Source organism: Cryptomeria japonica, chromosome 2 (genome assembly GCF_030272615.1).
Source record: "Cryptomeria japonica chromosome 2, Sugi_1.0, whole genome shotgun sequence".
Classification (NCBI taxonomy): domain Eukaryota; kingdom Viridiplantae; phylum Streptophyta; class Pinopsida; order Cupressales; family Cupressaceae; genus Cryptomeria; species Cryptomeria japonica.
This window is the reverse complement of record NC_081406.1, coordinates 236,425,322-236,443,491: the sequence shown is the minus strand read 5'-3', so window position 1 is coordinate 236,443,491 and position 18,170 is coordinate 236,425,322. Positions and strand designations below refer to the sequence as shown.

The 18,170-nt window shown below is 33.2% G+C and overlaps 1 pseudogene; it reads left to right on the top strand.

Annotated features, from left to right (window-relative positions):
• Positions 1–1,823: 1,823 nt before the first annotated feature.
• Positions 1,824–14,263, top strand: LOC131855883 (alpha pinene synthase, chloroplastic-like; annotated as a pseudogene).
• Positions 14,264–18,170: the final 3,907 nt, after the last annotated feature.

The window sequence follows — 18,170 nt, the reverse complement described above, 5'->3', positions numbered from 1 at the left end:
TAGCGTCTACCTCTCCTGAAACAAGTTGAGGTAGAAGACAACTAATATTCACCTCATCTCTATTCAGAGGAAAATGCACCTCACATTTAGCTTCCATTGTCTCCCGAATCATGACAATGATTCTATTCCACACTTGCTGAATTACCAATCTAACGTCACAAAAGATCCTTTTGTTCCTTTTGAGCCAAATCTGCCATAGAATGAAAATGAGCCCAATGTACCAGACAGTCTAGAGGAAGGAGGAGAGGATAGGGGGTTAGCCAAAACTACTCCAAAACTCCACTAGAGAACCCGTGTGAACACAAGAATGCTTCCACACCCCCCACAAATAGTGCCAAATAAGCATAGAGAAGGGAAATCTAAAGAATAGGTGTGAGAAGTCTTCCTCCCCATTACTGTACAAGGTGCAAATGGAAGGCCCCAAGAATCCCCACTTATGAATATTGTCCGAAGTTAGGCATCTATTCAAAGCCAAAGTCCAAGTGAAGAAGTTACACTTTGGCCAACAAAAATTATTCCACACCTATTTCCACCAGAGCACCTCTCGTCCCTCAAGTCTTCAGTTCAATAGTTCTCAATATCCACTAGCTATAGTAAAGATGCCCTTAGGATTTGGAAACTAGGCAAGTCCATCCCTACCCTTGAGTGAACTATAGTTTCTATTTGCTAGAATGCCATGCAACTCAGCACACTCTTCCTCCATCCCACCAACCAGCCACTCATTTAAGGGCCTTCCACCACTCCATTTCCAGTCGACCACACCTATACACAGCCTTGAAGTCACTCACCCTAGACTACCCTTCCTCCAAGAACTTCTAGAAAAGATTCCCAAGGTTGGGAAACTAGTCCAGGATGGGGGGATAACCATCCCAAGAATCTTTCCAGAATAGGACCTCTTCCCCCCATCTACATAGGATATCAGGAGAGTGACTCCTTGTCAACTCCCGAACAACTTTTTGTCTAGGGCTACTGTTCAAGCCCCTCACATTCCATGATAAAACAATCATTTAGGAGGATTGGAAAAGTGAGAATCCAGAGTCTTTACTGACCCTGACTCAACCAAATTCTCCCCCATAAATTTGATCTTCTCCAAATACTTTTTTCTGCCAACCATTGAACTCTTCTTCGTTGATCCTTTCTTAATGTCCTTCTGGTGGAGACCCAAATGTAGTCCCATCTTGTTACTTCTGGTCCCAGGAGATTCCACTTTTTGAGCTGAAGGAGAAGCACCCCCCCAGGCAGCTCCACTTCAACACTAGGAATGGTCCCCAACTGAGCCACACCTAGCAGACCCATCTGCATTTGTTGTCTCCTAGCAATTTACAGAGCCTGGGTCGAGTCTCAATCTACACTATCATTGACCAACCCTGATGCACCCTGATCCAAAGGAGTCAGCCCAGGGTTCACCTCCTGATGGGTAAGGTCGTCGAGGGCTTCAAACCTGTTAAAAGTTTCCTCCTCCTATCTCTCCTGAAGGGGCCTCTTTTATCCCTGATTCTTGTTCTTTGCCTTAACTGGGATAAAACCATCGGAACCCACAACTTCCCTAGTCGAGGCGACTTTTCCTTTGTTGCCCCCCTCTGTGTTTCGGGCCGACTGTTGAAGTTGGTGCACCAACGGTTTATATCTAGGACACTTGCGCTACAAATTGCCATACTCATGACACAGACGACACCGAAATGCTAAAGTCTCATAATCCAGTTGTTGAACCTAGGAATAAGAACTCGCACACATATGTATAGCATCTGGCAGAGCCTTACTAAGGTCAATTTCCACACAAATATGAGCATAGGTCATTACCCTTCTCCCAAGGGTTTGTGATGATGCCCCAGCTGGCCTCCCAAGCACTGAAGCGAGCATCCATAGCACATCCTCCCGATAACATTCCACCAGAAAATGCGGCAAGCAGACTCACACTGGACACTATTCGGGAGTTCCTCCGAAGGATTGAACCCTGCATGCCAAGGTTTGATGAACAACCCCACCTAGTTGTAGAAGTATGGCCCTCCTTCAAAAACCCTACTCTGATCCTCCATGCAATTAAAGGTAGCCATGAAGTAGTTGTTTGCTAGCAATAGTCAATATGACTTTGAATTGGAAAGATTATTTTGATTTATCTATCGAATTTAGTTTTCAAAAGTATTTTAAATGTTAATTTCATTATCTTGAAATTTGAAATTCAAGTGATATTTGTTATAGCCAAATTGGCTTAAATTAAAATGATTATATATTTGTTATTAAATGATGTGTTGTTCCCTAATATCGATTTTATTATAATGAAAGAGTCAGTTATTGAAATAGCTGTAATTAGAGTTTGTTAGTTTTAAGTATATTTTGAGTGATTGTTAAGATTCCTTAACATGGATGGATTTAGAGTGCAAGTAGATTCATTTGAGTGTTTACTCTGATTGGTGAATTTTTGGTGTTGATTTGGTAAATTCATTGTTGCGTCATGATGGCATGTTGTTGAATATTAGTTTATTGTGCAAGTTGATTGGTTAAGTTTTGGTTGTGGTTGTTCTTGCCTTATTGTGGTTTTGGTCTTGTTTTGTGGATATACAAGCTGTTCATTTCACACCAACAATTGATTTAACCTTGGTAGAAGGTTTGTTTAATCATGTTGTCCTTCAGTTTTGCTTTTTGAACTCCTTATGTTGGTTGGATTTGCCTTGCGGTTCTTTGGAGGTTGTATAGTGTCATAAGGAAGAGTGGCTTTTGAGTGGGGGCCACACCCAAAGAGGTAGTAGGATAACCCATAGAAAGTTGATTAATAAGTGATAACTTAATTAAAAAATGGTGGGTTGGGTTTTACAAACACTAATCAAGATAAATTGTGCCCCGCTCATGGTTGAGTGCTAGTACAAACATAGGATGTAGTGGGAAGGTTTGGAATGGAAAACCATCTACCTTGTCTTCACGAAAGGTTTGTTGGGTAGTGCATGGGACATGGATGGGGGCTAGAGTTTTGGGAGAGGCTACTAAGTTAACCTAGGATGGGAGTGGGGGCCTATGGGGCCTGCCAGAGTCCATACTAGCTATGCAATGACACACTTCCCTTATGTTCACTAGTGTATAGTCATGTGTTGGATTTACTTGGAACACTCTTGTGACAATCATGCTTGTATACTTATGTCTTGTGTGAGTTCCTGATGTACATGTGAGACCATGTGATTCTTTTTTATGGCTTGCTTGAGGGCCTTAGTTCTATTTCCTAGCACGAAGGGGTGGTTCCTTTTTGGGACACATGGTCGGGTGGTAGTGCCACTTTCGATTGGGTATTTTTTTTGTGCCTTCTTGCGATGGATTAGGTTTGCAAGTGCTCCAATTGTAATTTTTGTATTTACTCCATTCCATGTTTCAGATGGATCCTTTTGTTCTTCTCAGATCATTCATGTATCTCTTGGACCCTATGTAATTGATAAACTTTATGTATTTTTCATCTTTTATTTATTAGAATGGTCTTGCACTTGAAGCGGACCCGGAGATGTAGCCCATTAGGGGTGAACTCCGATATTAATTGATGTTGTATGGTTTATGTGTTCATTTGGTTCCTTTTTATTTTGGATGTATGAGTGGTATAATGGTTAAACTGTATGATGTAATTTAGGTGATATTATTCTTAATTGTATGTATCAAGTTATTAATTTAAATATAGTAATATGGATTATGATGAATGTAGCTTTAGTGGCGTAATGTAACAATTGACATATGCATATATTCAATCACGCTTAGTTTAATCTCTTATGGAATTTAATTTCTATGTTCATGTGGTAATCATTCTATCATGAGTAGGTTTAATAAATCTCATTGTTAATTGGATTAATACACCTTAATGTTCATTGGTTAATCGATTAATCTTCATTCGAAATCCTTTAGGAGTTTGTGTTAAGTCTTCCACTTGTGAATCTTCTATTGCAATGTATATCTTGTACATTAGTGTTTTCTTATTAAAAAAAATTATTTGCACTCTTTTCGAGTGTTTGTAGTTGTTTCTTTTAGGGTTTCCTGGCAGGGCATTACACACATAACCAAATCCACATCAAGAAACAAGAATGCAGAAGAGTACATTGGAGGGGAATTATAAAATGTGTAATATAGGAAATAAATCAAAGGACAAATAATAATAGATTGCCTAGAAAATGCAACCCTTGTAGATAATCACCCATTGATCATAGACTTTCTTAATGGATTTATGTTTACTTTGGATAATCCAAAATCTTTTTGGTGGTTCCTACAACAATGAAGGATCAAGTGCTAGAATCCTCATGACCCAACCCAATGAACAAGGCGAGCTAAGGTGAGATGAGTCCTTGGGGGTAGGACCCATAGCCCACAATAAATCCCCTCTCTTAAACCTGGGAGGGAGCTGAACTCGAGATGTATGGGGAGAAAACCCACAACCCAAGCCAACTCACCTACCTATTCGATATTCATCATTAAATAACTTAATAGGTAGTATCAAATGAATGATAAAAAATGGATTCCCTATAAGTGGATTACTTTCTTTTCATTTGCATCTATAAGATACAAATAATACATCCAATTATTACAAGAAGCTTTAACCTTACATAATATATTACTTTATGATTTATAAATTTAGTGGACATTAATAAAATATAATCTAATCAAGTGATCCATACACATGAATGTCTTGAACACCACATCAATTTCAATAAATATATGAAATCATGAATTTACTTTGCACACCATTATTTAAATATTTAAATACATAATCGAGTAGTCCAATTCTTTAGGAAGTCAAATGAAATATCTTGTTTATATTTAATTGATGATATTGATTATTAATTATCACGATCAAAGAAACCATATAATGTAAGTATTAAATATTATATATAACGCAAACTATTGTAGAGTTAGATAGGTTATTCAATCCCAACTTCACTATATATATGATATATAGGAACTTTAGCTTAGATTTTAAATTTGTGATTATATTGGTTGACATGAACACACAATGTAGTAACATATAGAAGTAACATAAGGCTATTGATTGCTACTTTAATTTTTTATGTATTGAAATTGTATTCAAGAGTGAATGTGTGCATAAATGACCCTTTACATTATTATTATTATTTTTGTACATGTTTTTATCAATGATATGGTATTTGTAACTATCACATCTTATAAAAGGCACTTCTTAGTACATGTTTTTTTATTGATGACCACCCCAACTTACAAAGTTATAATATGAGGAGCAAAAGCTTCTAAGGCCTCTTTAACAAACCCATGTTTCTCAATATCTAAAATGTGGTGGAAATGGGGTCTTAGCATGAACCAAGAACTTAATCATTTCAGCCGTTTCTAATTTTGATCATTTCATTGTGAAACAACCAACTAGGTTCAACTTTAGTCCTAAAGGAGAGCTGAACACTTTGGTTGATTGTTCCTTTTTTCATTTTACTTGATTAAATATGATTATGATTATGCAATATGTAAGACCTAGGTAAAGTGATAGGAAATTCATAACATTCAACATAAATAGTATTGTAATGCCACCAAAATGTAATGGTGGGTGAAAAATGTGTGAATAAGAGATGAAGAGGAAAACTACCCTTTCCCTCCAAGGAGAGATGATAGTTTCACTGCGGATTTCCTTGCAAACACTTTTCACCTATTACATTGGAAGAGGAGAGGAAAATTCACTAGATTCAACCTCCAAAGAAGAAGATGGAATTCTGAATGAAATGAGAATGATAAGTTAATCCCCTCTTCCTATTTGAAATCGAAAGGAATTGATTAAATTATGTAAAGGGACTAAGTGCAAAAGTGACAAAGAACTGATTATAACTCGAGATCGAAGTATGGGATGAAGCTGTGCACTTGGATCTGGTAGTGATATGTTGAGATAAAGTCAGCTTGCGAATTTGAGGAAAAGTTTCCCGAACCGTGGCGGGAATGTACACGGTCCTCCAAAAAATCCACTAAATGAAAAGGGTTTTCTGGCCTCTACAAATGGAGTCCAAATCTGAAAGTATAGCTGCGCACCTGCAATCTATACATAGAAAAGAGAGGAAAATGGGTTGGGATTGGGGGTTTTCCTTCAGGTCAAACCCCAGTTTTGGAATTAACCAAGTAATGAAAAAAAGTACTTGCAAGTAAATGTAAATGAAAGACTAATGTAAATCACCTCAAGGGAGGTTGTGGTAGAAATGTTGATAGAAATGCTTGTATGGAATTGAATGTTGGAATCAATCTCCTCTTCAATGGTTGATTCCTTGACTTGAATACAATACCTAGCCTTGTAGGGAGACTTGAGATGCTCAATGCTTGAAAGGGATGCTTGAGTGCTCTGGAATGTTTGATCGCAAATTTTCACCTTATTGAACTTCTCCTCCCCAAAATGAGAGGGCAAATGCCACTCAAATACATGTCAATTAGGGTTAATGAAACCGTTTTCATCAGAGGCCGACATAGGGAAATTTTTCCCGCTCATTGCACAACCTACAATGCAATCTCACGAAATGGTCTTGCCCCAAAATAGGGTAGGGATAGGGGCACCACACTCCTATCCTGGGAAAACAAGGGTGCCATGCCCCTATCCTAAGGGGGACAAGGCCCCTGTCATGCCCCTTTCTCTAGGGAAGATTGCATACAGGGTGGTGTAGAGGCCAAGCTAGAAGCAAATTCAAAGGGTTGAGCAGTCTCTAGTCTCCGATCATGCTAGGGGATTTTATTTCGCATGTGTGAGGACCCTAATGTGGTAAACAATTGCCAGGATTGCAATTTTATGACACTACAAGTACATATAAAATTAGAAGCCAACATAAAAGTACAAATCTAGAACTAGGAGACAAAGAAGAACCTATGATAGCAATCTAGAGTATAATATGCTAGATTGTGGAGAAAGGAACCGTAGTCTAAAGCTAGCTTCATCAATATTAACTTTTGGAATTTGGATCAGGAGGTTCTATAGACCTCTCTCCAAAAACCAGCCTAAAAGTTTTAGTAGCTAGAGAAATTTGATATAGGCTAGGAGTTTTTCCTTGTTCGAGGCCTGAGAATGTTTGTCACTATCTTTAGTGTGCAATTTTGTAACTCTTAGTTACATTAAATCTGTAACCACACACACAAAAAGATGGAAAAATGTTGTGATGTATGGGGGCTTGCTTAAGTCAAAACCTATGTTGGTGTTTTCAAATCCACTACAACAATCTTAGAGGAACATAGAGGTTATCCCTGGTAGGGTAGAGGTTGAAGACCTTATTAGAAATTATTGAAATGATAAAGATACATTTGATATGAAACCATTGCCTTGAAGTCTCACACAATACTTGATGTTGCTTGATGGATTTTAATTTTTTCTTTCATCATGGAGGAACACATAAAACTTGATCATGATTGTTGAAACTTGAATGTTTGAATCCTTTATTGCATACTTGTGCTCAATTGAATTGAATATGCTTGATTGAATGCTGAATTGAATTTTTAATAGATGTGTGAGATATGATAGATATGCTCAAAATGAGAGAGGGAGTTGTATTTTTATGTAACTTACACATTTTTGGGTTTTACTATTGGTTAAGGCTAACATTGGGGAACACTTTCTCACTACTCACAAAGCTACCAATTATGATTTCAAATTTGGGGCCAAAATACTTGGATAGGGGCAATAGGTGCCCTAGTCTCAACATCCCAAGCTAGAAAAAGGTCATTGAGCAGGGGATTGCATTGAAATTCTAAAAACAGTCCTAAAACTGAATTCAGTCAGACATGAATTAGGAATATTAGGAACAACAACCAAAGCGAGTCCAAAGTGAGTGTGAAATTGTAGATGTATACAAATTACTACACTATAGTATTAAAATTGAAATATCCAACGATGGAGTAAAAAAATTCATGAAACATGGTCCCATTTTAATATAGTATGCATAGAACTAATGTCAAGACTAGTAACTATTATGCACATGTTTTCTAATAACCCATAAATTCAAGCACTATGCCAAAAAATATTTGCAAGAAACACATTAAGATTTATATTCATTGCTAGATCTTATTTTTAGACTAATCTATAATACCCCAAAAATATAACGGGAAAACTAAAATTGAGTTCATATTTGATTAATAGAATTTTGAGAAAATGTTATAAGGTTGTTTAATTATTTTTAAATAAATAATTAAATAATTCTCTTCATTCATATTATTTTTAGTTATCATCTTGATGTTTGTAAAGGAGTTGATTAAGGTGTGATATTTGACAAGATCAATGTGGCCTATGAGGTAACCCTACGATTAACCTTTTTGATAGTTTATATAGTAATGTCCACCTCTAAAAATAACTAAGGAAGATGAGTATTACATTGCCAGAAGTTACATGTGATGTGATCTATGGAGATAATGGAGGATTTCAAGTTAATTGTACCCAAATAGATTATTTTAATCATATTAACTATTTCATATAATTATTATCAATTTATAATTACTTTCATATGAAAACCCTTAAGACTTCCAATCTTGTTGTAACATCTCTTATCTTGTTGATGTGAAATGTTGTAAAATCAATGCATTGCTTTGTAACATCTCATATTAATGGGAGAATGTTGTAAAGAACATTCTCCCATTATCAAGCAACGTGCTCGAAAAGTCCAAAATATAACGTGCTCGAGAATATAACATATGAATGCTCCTGAAATCCAAAATATAACGTGCTCGAGAATATAACATATGAATGCTCCGGAAATCCAAAATATAACGTGCTCAAGAATATAACATACGAATGGTCCAAAAGTCCAAAAATCAAGAATATAACGTGCTGAAAATCTTCATCTGCAGACGATCTCTATCAACGTCTTTCAATGGTGGATGATGTAGAACGCCTTGGAATTGACCGTCATTTTTTAGGAATGAAATTAAAGAAAATCTTGACTATGTTTACAGGTTTGCTTGGTTTTTAAGATTCAGGATTAGTATCATGTTTCTGACTCTATTTCTTTTGTTGGAGCCGAGGCAACTATATTTTACACTGTATGCCTTAGTCTATTTCTAATATGCAAGAATTGTTTGAATAGCAGATATTGGAATGATACCCATGGCATTGGATGTGGTAGAGAGAGTTCTTGCGTGGATCTCAACACCACAGCCTTGGGTTTTCGAATTCTTCGCCTGCACAGATATGGCGTCTCTTCAGGTGATATCTGCAATCATTTAATCAGAACTCATTTACTCATTTATCTTGCAAGATACATTTAAGAAAGCAAATTCTAACGAAGAAAAAAGTCATCCACACCATTTTTTAAAAATCTATTATATTAGTTAACTTTTTTCTCATTGTAAGAAAATTCAATACAATATGATTGACTATTGATGATTGATAAATATGCACTGCATCTATTATATTGGTTAGTAAAAAGTATAATATACTAGTAATATGATAACTTATATATTTGTATTTATTTCAACAAAATTAGTTTTAAATTAATTAAATTTTGTTTTAAAGTTTGTTGAAATATTTTTTTTTAGAAAGGGTAGAAGGCTACTATTGTAATTAAATTATAAATTTTAAAAGAGTGCTTTATTTTTATTGTAGTCTTAAATTTGAAAAAATTTACACTTACTCTTGACTATAATAACCTTCCAATCTTATTAATTGAATATATGAACACACTAAATTTCATTTTCTTACCAGTATCAAACGTTGATATTAGATATACTTTTTTAGGTTATATTAACAAAGGATGAAATTGTTTCTAACTTGTTGTCATACCAGGTATGTTGCAACAATTCAAAAGTAAAGATAAACAATATTTTTACTCAGATAATCAATCAAATGATTGGGAGTTAAGGAGCATTTTAAATTTATTTCGAGCTTCACTCATTGCATTTCCTAAGGAGCAAGCTTTGGATGACGCCAAATCCTTTTCTACAGCATATCTAAAACAAGATCTACCAAATACTAATAATACTAATATTTCAAAAGAGGTATCCATACCCATTAATATTCTCTTCATATTAAGCCTATGAATCCATTTATTTATTGTAATTCTAATTTATGTGTTGTAACATATAAAATTCAATCTAGAGTATCGTTGGCACACCAATGCGCCTAGGTTGGAAGCAAGGACATATATTGACATATATGGAGATACCAAGACTACCAACAAGTAATTTTAATATCCTTTAACATACCCATCTCCTCTTAATTTTCAAACTTAGGGTTTTTTAAAAAAAATTTACATTAAAGATTTTTATGTTAACTCGAACAAAAATTTGAATGTTTTAAGTTTACTTGAACATCTTTAAAATATTTTGACATTGTAAGTTTTAAATTGTTGTAGTATTTTCAACTCAAAACTTTTAGAACTAGCAAAGCTAGACTTCAATATGATCCAATCAATTCAACGCCATGAGCTTCAAATTCTCTCAAGGTAAAAAATTCATATTATGTAAGATTTTCTAATTGTTTGAAAATAAATTATTTATGATAAAATTTATATTTAAATAGTTTAAAAAATAAGTTGATATAGTAATGTGTGTGTGTTTTAGATGGTGGACAGAGTCTGGTCTAGCTAAACTAGAGTTTGCTCGCCATCGCCATGTGGAATTTTATTTTTGGGCAGCTGGAGTGTGTATTGAGCCAAAATATTCTACTTTTAGAATTGGCTTTGCCAAGATGGCTTCCTTTGTCACTTGTTTGGATTCAATATTTATGACACTTATGGAACTTTATATGAACTTAAAATATTCATAGAAGCCATTAAAAGGTACTTGTTTACTTATATTCATAAAATGAAGAGATATATATAAAGATATTAAACTATATTCATGCTTTAAATATCTAATTTTTTTTGTAGGGATCATGGCTTCCATGTAAATAACTAACACATTGATTGTAATACATTGTAATTTCTATTGGGTAGATAGAAATTGGTTTAGTTCTCCATATTTATCATATACTTTCTAAAAAATATTTCTATTGATATTAACATATAACAAATATTCTGATTTATTAATATATTGATTGATAGAAAGATAGATGTAGATATTGTGTTAATATATTATTTTGTGCTTTATGGAAGGTGGGATTTAGCATCTATGGAAGGACTTCCAGAATTTATGAGGTTGACATTCAAAACATTTGATGAGGGTGTGAGGGACATGGCTCAAGAGGCTGAAAAAGCTCAAGGCAGAGACACACTTGACTATGCACGTAAAGTTATACAGTTTTATAATATTTATTTTTGATATGTATAATTAAAATTCTATTAATCAAAGTGTATAGAAAATGATTAAGATATTCACTTCAATATGTTTAAAATTTTTAAATGCAACTTCAGGGCTACTTATATCTCATTAATTCATTAAAAAGGATGATAACTATAAAATAATGAGAACTTAAAATGCATATCTTCAATTCAAAGATGAAATAAATTACAAAATAGCTGATGTATAAAAACACTCTTCTCTCAATTCTATTGATCTATTGATCTCTATTTTTCTTGTATATAAAGAGAATATTTTTATTATCATTTCTTGTACTTGTTAATCATTATTGATAATAAAAATTTGTATTAATCTAGAAATTTATCATTTATTTATTTATATTAGGTTAGCAAAAAATTATTGTAAATGATGTCATATATTGAGTATGAGGGCCTTTTCCTATTAGTGTGATCTAGGACTTAACTTTTATTTTTATTATTTACCATTCTAAGTTTTTTTCCTTTTTAATTTTAGCTTCCTAACCTTATATTTTTATTATTTACCATTCTAACTTTTTTTATTTTTTTTAATAGTCTAACCTAATATTTTTAAGTAATAGACCAGTGATCTTCTATGAGTGTCAAATATTAATCTTAGAATTATAGGTGTGTATAATAGAAGGTTTAGAATGAAATAAAATTGGTAGGTGTGCATGACCTACCAAAATATAATTGATTAAAAACTAGAATCAAAGAAAAAAACCTAAAGTAAGGAGTGCATGACCCATCATATCACTAAGAACATGCTAGTGCACTAGGAGGAGGGAGAGGCATCTCCTCCTACTAATGTAGAATTCAATAGGGTGACACTTTAAAATGAATGTTAGGGAATTCCTAGCCATCTTGAGGTTATTGAACTACAATAAACAACAATATTTCTTAGGTAGGTTAATAAAGAAAAAATAACTCCTTGATATGAGCTTACATATTACTAGAATAATTTCTGAAGAGGAAATAATCCAACCCCTCCACTAAGGAGATGATGATAAAAAACTATTATTGTGTGAGTGGTTCCATTAATCATAATATGATGGTAGCATTCTCTGAGTAGTACTTTACTAAGAGCGCAAAAAACACTCAGTTTATAGACTAGGCTTGTTAAGCACATAAAAATTGTAGTTCCAATTTCTTGGTTTTTGACTATTTATAACGATAAAAATAAGTAAGCACGAAAAAAATTATTATGAAAATAAAACATCGAGCATTTTCATTAAAATAATTCAATTTATACCAATCTAGAGTTAAAAACAAAATAGAACATCTATTTAGAAACTAGAAATTATAACCTTTTAATTAGGCCAAGGTGTTGTGTCTTCAAATAAAATAGATTGGAAAGAAATTGATACTAGATTAAATGAAAAAAATAGAAAATAAATCCAGTTTGAGAACTCCATTAATATAGGCAACTTTGAATGAGGTGTTTGAATGATGCCAATTTTTAGAAGCTAGGAAACTATCATGACCTAAATGAATGCCATAAAGAAAAAATTCTCAATGAAAGAGAAATTAAATAAGGTGAGAAAATAGGATTAGAATAGATTAAAAAAATATTTATTCTACAAACCCAAGTGAAAGAGAGATATCTATTTCATATCACTTGGCAAGTTATAAAGGATGGAGGAAAAAGGACTCAGAACTTTGTAAAGAATGTTAAAAATTTAATTATTTGACATAGTTTGAAAATTCTACCAATAATCAAAATATTATATTAAAAAATATTTTTTTATGTTTTGTTTGAAAATAATTTGGGTGCACTTAGTCCTAAAACCTATCAAATTCATTCTTCAATTTCTTACTAAAATAATGTGTACATTTTGTTTTATATATTTTAACTAATATTTAATTGAAAATATATTTATAAATATTAAGTTATTGTTTCTCCTACATTCAAAGGAAACCTAGTGTGCAAGGTGGAACAAATAATATCCATATCTATCTTGTTATGGTCTATAAGATACATTTTAATATAAAGATTTTACATCTTGTGGCAATAAAAAATAAATATTGAAATGCTTTTTTTTCTTTTTGGGTAAAAGGCTTAACGCCTAAATAAATGTTGATATGCTAAATATTATGCTCCCTCGATTGATCTCCTGCTCCCATTGATCGTTCCCCCATCCTTTCTTTTTTCATTGATCGTTCTCCCAACTCCATCCTCTATCACCCATTTATCATCATCCAAACCATCTCGGGTGGGAATTTAACTTAGAACCCAACATTAACACTAGGCGGATAAGAACCATTGTAGTCCAGGTCATCCCCAATTTTTTATGGATATTTAATTTAATATTCATTTTGAATATTATTTTCTGTTGTTCTTAGGAATTTAATTAATTTAAAGTATTAATATTAACTTGAAATATTGTTTAAATATAGCGGGAAGTTTACATAGATGCTTAATTTCAAGAAGCAAAGTGGCTTGCTATGGGTTATATACCATCTCTTGAGGAATATTTAGAGAATGGAAAAGTAAGCTCTGGGGCTTGTGTTGTGACCTTACAACTTGTACTCTTATTAGATGTTCTCATTTCTAATGATGTTATTAAAGAAATTGATTATTCATCAAGGTTCAATGAGCTCTTGTGCTTAACCCTTAGATTAAGAGGTGACACAAAGACTTTCAAGGTATGCTATAAGTTTAGATAATTTAACCTTCAAAATTTTATATTTTTTCATGCATATGATTAATTGGTTTGATTTACAAATAATTATAAATGAAAATTTATGAAAATATGATATTATTTTTGAAGATTGAGGCAGATCATGGAGAAGTAGTATCATGTATAACCTGTTATATGAAAGTCTATCTAGGATCTATAGAGGAAGATACATTGGAGTATTTGAATTATTTATTCGATGAAAAACTCAAAGAATTAAATTAGTAATATTTAAAAACTGATAATGTTCCAATAATTGTGAAAGATCATGCATATGCTTTATCAAAAGGTCTCTAGCTTCTCTACAAAGAAAGAGATGGATTTAGTGTTTGAGGCATTGACACAAAGAATCTTATAACCAAAACCATGATTGAACCTGTTCGTATGTGAATTTTTATTTAGGTTACATATGTGTTATTAATAATGGTGTCTTTTGCATGAGCAAGACCAGATGTTTTCTTTGCCTGATTCTTTCTTGCCAGTGCTCTTTGAACCAAGATTATAAAATTTATATAATTAATAATGTTTAATGGTATTTTCCACTTTTATCAAAATAAAATAAAATAATGGTATGCTTTGATATATGCAATATATCATATTAACTATTATTTATTCATCATCTATGTGTACCGAATGATTGTATACACTTGTGTATGTTTCTCTAAGAAATATATAGCCATGAAATTTTCATAAGATTTTTTTTCCCATGTCTATGTTTATATATATATCACTTCATATAATTAAACTTAATTTTATTAGAAAGCATGCAAAGAATGAGGATAACCCGGTTCTTCATGAGGATTTAATAATCTTAATCATGGAGTATGCGAAGGCCCATGAAGGCCCATGAGGTAAAGCCTTTCCCCTCTCTGAAAAACCCTGTATTTAGCCAGCCAAGAGGTGCATGATATATTGGCTATGGAGTTTGATGATATAAAGGGTGGGAAAGATATGGATTGGAATGATGTCCAAGTGTTAGAGGATTTAGAATATAAACCCTCCAAGGATGAGGGTCCCCTAAAAAAGACCACCCCTGGTACTAGTAGCAAGAGAAAAAACCCTCCGAGATGGGCTGCTAAGAAGAAAACCCATGTTTCGCAGACCCACATTATGGGACCACAAAATCTGGAAAAATAGAAGACTCGTAAGGTGGTGATTCGTGACAAGGAGGATAATGAAATAAAGCTCGACATCCCTCTCAATGTGGACCCCAACGGGATCAAAGATAATGAAAAGGATGTTAATTTGCTTCTTGGGAAATTGCATATGTATCAGGAAAAATGTTTTTGATGGTTCTTTGGGGAAATTAATATTCTGAAACAGTAAGATCTCATAGCTACTTTCACTGAGATTCCTGTGCCAGATAAGACTAAGGATGTTTTCCTTTCCCAAAAAATTGTGTAGGACATCAAGACTATGAAGACTGAGCATGAGGTGAAATTTGACAAGATGGAGAAAGAAATTCAAAAATTGAAGAGAAAACTAAAGGGTTTGGTGGAGGTCAATAAGGAAGCCATGTACAGCAGTGCTGATGGCCTTAAGAGAGTCAATGATGAAATTACCTTGCAGAAGGAGCAGATGGTTAGAAATGAAACATTCCCATATACCAATTTAAATTTAAATTGCTCACTTAATAATTTTAAAAAGGTACTTGAATTAGAAATTATATTCTTATTTTCTATGCAATCTTAGACACTTGATAGTTTTTTATTTTCATTTAAAATAAAATAAAAAATTGAGTTATGTTGTTTAGATATATTTCATGAAATTCAAATGAGTTAAATGGAAAGATTCCATATGTTTCAATCTAATATCATATTAATTCAAAATTATAATAGATTGTAATTAGAATTTCTTGTACACATTATAGTTTGTTACATGTTTCTTCATGTTCAATTTTCCTTATTCTATTGCACTTTTCTTTTAACTCTATTTGTTTCGAATCTAATAAAGAAATAGTGGTTATTTGAGGATTTTATCTTCCTGATGAAGTTCTAATTTTATCAATACAAAATAAGCTATTTCCCCCTCTATCCCCCTCTATTTGCACCATCAGGCAATATCTGTTAGCTATTCTCAATTGATAAAAATTTCCACATGTCCTCTTTCCTATTGCAGTCACAATTCCAGACCTTTTTATGATCTCACACCCATCATCCTAAAAAAAATATTATATCCATTTCAACACTTTTGTTCATTTAGTCTAAGAAAGATAACTAAAAATAGAAAATGTTGCCTTTTCATTGTCTTCAAATAAATTGATCTCATTTGGAGTGTTCACGCTAGTCAACGACTTTATATTATTTTGTGTAACAAAAATCCAAAATTTAAAGCCAAGAGAAATTAGGTAACCTTGCATCTTCACTTTCTAGAATGCATAGCTGGGTTCATCAAACATAGGGATTGTCAATTTATGTGCCATCAGGATCTCCTCAAAGGGTTAAGATATTCTCCAAGGATCCAAAACTCTGATAGAAATTGTTGAATGTTCTTATGCACAAGATAACTAAGAGGGGGGGTGAATCAGTTGTACAAACAAATCCAAATTTTTTCCTTTAATCATATCCATAGTAACTTAACTTTATCATCTAATCCACAAAAATATACACGAGCATAAAAAAACATGAAAAACATACCATGTCATACACAATGAAGGTCTAAATTTTACATGGAAAACCCTATTAAGGGGAAAACAATGAAGAATGCTATTCTCAATATATGAGCACCTGTGAGGGTGACACCTATTAAGGTGATTTTTACAAAGAAAGGCTCACTGCCGTAAAGAAAGAAAGAGAGGTTCACTGCTCAGATGAAGAACAATAAAAGAAAAAGAATCCACCACTTATGTACCTTTGCAACTGTAAGATCTGTAGATACCTTCATCTCACTTCTCTGGTAGCTAACACATGAAATTCCACACTGCTCAATACTTTTAACCAACTCAAACAACACTTATATAAAAAAAAAGGGAGATAGACCCTCTTTCACACACCTTCATTGCATACACATACGCCACGACTCACTTCCTTTCCATCTCACATTTTACACACACATCAAATACGTCATCCTCAACAAATTATCCTTTATTTATATCATCCTCATAAATGCAAAATCTCCCAAGCTCGGCTAAGAATCTTAATCACATACAATTCAAATAAGGGTGACACTAAATATTCCTATGATGGGAAAGAATGTAAAGTGGACCACAACAAATCTTAACTGAGATAAAAATAAGAATCTTACATGCTACACAATGATCCATAATCATCGTAGAAATAACTTAAAATATAAACACCCGAGGTCGACCAAACTTAGAGTAAAGACCATCAAACTTTAAGACCACACTTTTTAAGCCCATTAACTTGTGTCTATTGAATAGAATTAAGCTAAGGACATTGTTGACTTATGCATTTCACATGGAAACATAGTCAAACATCATTACACACTGGTAAATGCAACTTCCTTAGCACAATGATCCGAAGCACCAAATTTTGAATTTAGCATCTTGAAACACTGCTTAACAACATATCTAAACCACATGAATAGATGTACAATGTAGAAGATATGCAGAGAAAATCTCACAACACAACTGCACAATGAAACTCAACATCAACTATACCAACCAGTCACTAATGACATCCAAAGCATATTGATATCAATGACAACACATCAATATCTTATTCAAACCAAACTTGCAACACTTGTATCTATAGGGCTAGGTACATAGAGAACAAGAGCGAGGAGTGTCATCACATAGTTCGAAGGGATGACTCACATAGAACTGAGTAGTCATCTCATATAGATGAGGATACTCTATCATTGCAGATCAATAACCCATGGATGATCAGGCCTTCCCAACTCATCCTTAGTCTATACGAGAACTTAAGGAATGAGAGGGGAATTGACTTACTCTTGTTTAATATGTTATCCCAACCCAAATTTTAATTACTATTTTCACTTGGTTAACTAAAATGCCCAATGAGTTACCCTGGCAATCCCTTTGTGTCTTCACCCCCATTGGACACCACTGCCAACATTGATCGTATTACATACCCTAGGATCAAGAAATCCAAACATGAAATAAAATGATAAAGACAATAATATGCAAGACCATTTACTTGATCAATTGAGCCCAACAATTCTCAATACACATCAAATAACCATATTCACATTTCCATTTTACATACAACCACAATGCATTTAATTGACCATATTGCCAAAAAATGTATTTGAATCAATCTAGTAATAAAATTTACACATATAATATGAATAATCCACCTAATAAAATCATATTTAG